Below are 3,567 nucleotides of genomic sequence, written 5' to 3'. Positions count from 1 at the left end.
AACCATGTTCCCTGATGGGAAGACCCAATGTTGTATAGTTGTCCAATATCTTAAATTTAATCTCTAAAGTCAATATAATCTCCATTGTAATTCCAATAAGATTCTTTATGGAACTTGAAAAGTGAATTTTGAACTTCATAAAATGAGCATAAATTGCTAAGAAACTGTTGGGGGGAAAAGTGAGCTTTAGTGGAAGACTTGCTCTATTAAATAGCAAAATGTATTACAAAATAATATGTATTAGTCATCTATTGCTGTGTAACAAAGTACCCCAAGATTTGGCATCTTAAGATAACAAATATATATTGTCTCACACAGTTTCTGAGGATCAGGAATCTGGGAGTGGCTTAGCTGGCTTAGGGTCTCTCATGAAGTTGCCATCAAGATGTTGGCCAGTGCTGCAGTGATCTGAAGGGGCTGGAGAATCCATTTCCAAGCTCACTTATGTGGCTCTTGGCAAGAAGCTTCTGTTATTTGCCATAGTGGCCTCTCTATAGTGTTGCTTACAGGACATGGCATCTGGTTTCCCCCAGAGCAAGTGATGAGAGCAAGAGAGAGAAATCCAAAATGGAAGTGACATACCATCACTTCTGTCGTATGCTATTGGTCACACAGACCAACCTTAGTACAATATGGGAGGGAACCACAGGAAAGAGTGAATACCAGGAGGCAGGAATCATTGGGATCCATTTTAGCAGCAGCCCACCACACAATACTTATATAAACAGTGTGGTGTTGGCACAGGAAGAGACAAACAGACCAAAATAAGTAGATCAGAAGAGCGCAGAGATTTAGAAACTAACTGGGTATATATGGCAATTTAGTTTATGTTAAAGGTGTAAATTTAAGTCAGTGAGAAGAATTGACAATTCAATACATGGTGTCATGAAATTCACTATCCACTTATAAAAAGTATTATATTAGACTCATACCTCATACAATACACCCAAGTAAATTTCAGAAAAGTTAAGGAACCAAAATAAAAATCCATACACATGTATTTGAAACAAAGATAGGAGGATATTTTTAATCAGCTAAGGGTGGGGATGACCTTTTTAAGTAATGTACAAAAATCTTAAGTTCTGAAGCAATATATTGACATATATGAGTTCACTATAGTAAAAACAAATAACCCCCCAAAATATCTTTAAAACAAAATTATAGAATAAACAAATTTAAAGATAGGTGGAAGCTGTAAAAAATAGTTATCATGCATTTTATAGAAAACATATTACCCAGATGATATACATAGATCCTATAAGCAATAAGGTATAAGGACAGTGTCATTAGCAAAACCAGCAAAGAATGTAAAAACAATTTGTGGAAGTAGACCTATAAATGGCAATGAACGGAAGATATACGTTTCATTAGCAATCAGGGCAGTACAACTTTAAAAGTGGCATATGTACACTACCAAATGTAAAATAGATAGCTAGTGGGAAGCAGCCACATAGTATAGGGAAATCAGCTTGGTGTGTTGTGACCACCTAGAGGGGTGGGATAAGGAGGGTGGGAGGGAGACGCAAGAGGGAGCGGATATGGAATATATGTATACGTATAGCTGATTCACTTTGTTATACAGCAGCAACTAACACAACATTGTAAAGCAATTATACTCCAATAAAGATGTTAAAAAAAACGTGTTACCTCTAAGAATGGCAACAATTCGAATATGATCAAGAGTTGATAGGATACAGGGAAATGAGCATTCATATTATTGGAGGGGTATATGTTAATGAGATCTTTTTGGAAGGCAGTTTGGTAAGATCTATTAAAATTTTAAATGTGACTAACTCTGAGGCAGCGTTACGTATCTAGGAATTGATCCTATGGAAGTACTTACATGTGGAAAAAAGTGTATGTGCAAATATGTACATTGTAACATTGTTTTAATTCAATAACAGAATAATTGGAAATAAACAATATAGGCATGGCTTAATGAATTATAGGAAGTTGATGCTATGGAATACTACGTAGTCATTTTTAAAAATGAGCTAAACATATCCACTGAATGGAATATCTATTAGAAATATTGTAAGTGAAAAGTGTGTCACAGGACAGAACTTATGGTATGTTCCCTCTTACTACATACAAATGTGTATGTGCAGAGAAAAAGAAATAAAAGGCTGTCCACTGAACTTTAAAAACAGTAATCTGCTAAGAAGGGTTTGGGAGTGAGGATGGGTAGGCAAAGCGACATGTTCATGTTTTAGTCTGTATAGTTACATATTTTAAAAGTTTTATGATAAGAACATTCATATTTTATTTATGTGTTTTAAAGATACAATTTTAAAAATCAATAGCTGTTAGCACATCAAATTCAAGGTAGCAGACCAAGCATATTCATCAACTACCCGTTCTCTCTTGACCCTATTAAAGGTGCAGTAAAACTCATTTTTTAAAGGAATGAAATCATAATAGAGAACATGCCCTTGGCAAGAGACATGCCATTGGCAAGAGAACAGAAAACTTGAGGAACTCAAGAAGATAAAACTTAGAGAGGATCACTATACACATTGACCGAGAAACCAGAACAACAACAAAAACACCAAAACCAAAACATCAGATGTGTTCTTTCCAAGGGACACCAAGGAAGCTCACTTATGAAAGTGAATATGAAAAGCAAGGTTGGCTTATAAAGTAGTAAACGGGGCAATGAAGTGGTATGAACAGGGCACTAGGAACACAGACTCAACCAGATTCCAGACCTTCTTTGCACAGGGCGTATGGAAGTCTAGCCCTATGGCCAAACCTTAAGAACAATACTCCCTTCTAGAGAAAATGAGGGATTTGTCTGGAGAGGAGAGGGCTCTGGGATGGGTGATGTTGATAAATAAACAGAACTGAGCTTAAGGTGATACCAGGCATCCACAACAGGAACTAAGGGAAAGAACAGTTGAGTGCAAAGAAGTCTTGCCCAACGTTCTCCCAATATTAGCTGTTCCCTGACCATGAACCTCAGCGGTGTCAGCCTGACGAAGTACCTGTCTACTAACATGGTGCCTTCAGGGGAAACAGGACTCCCTGACTCCAGGGAAACCCAGACCACCTGTTTGTATGAATTCACCTCTCTCTTCACTCACAAACAGCAATAGACAAACAGGAGCTCTCAAGCTGGTGTTTGAAGTGTGGGTGCAGGGATGGTCACTGCAGCATTATTTTTAATAGGAAAATGAATAAACAGATGAAGGAGGGACAAGGGGAAGACAACAGAAATCTGCAATGGGGAATGCTTATATTACCAAACCAAACCTGGGTCCACTTGCCTGTGCTCAGTAAAGCCAATCTACTGACACCGGGTTGTGGTGAAGGAAGTGCAGCGTTTATTGTAGGGTGCTGTACGAGGAGTGGGGAAAGCGAGTGCTCAGAAAACCCAAGCTCCCCGATGGCTTTCAGGGAAAGGTTTTTAAAAGACAGGATGAGGGAGAGGGTTGCCGGGTGAGTGACCAGCTCGTGGACGTTCTGATTGCTCAGTGGTGAGGGAATCAGGAGTCAACACCATCAGCCTGGTTCCAGTCAGTCTGGGGTCTACGTGCTTGTGGGCAGCCTGCAGTTAACTTCTCCCAC

The sequence above is a fragment of the Neophocaena asiaeorientalis genome, unplaced genomic scaffold, assembly GCF_003031525.2.
Source record: "Neophocaena asiaeorientalis asiaeorientalis breed wild unplaced genomic scaffold, Neophocaena_asiaeorientalis_V1.1 scaffold508, whole genome shotgun sequence".
In the NCBI taxonomy this organism is placed as follows: Eukaryota; Metazoa; Chordata; class Mammalia; order Artiodactyla; family Phocoenidae; genus Neophocaena; species Neophocaena asiaeorientalis.
This window is presented reverse-complemented; position numbering follows the sequence as displayed.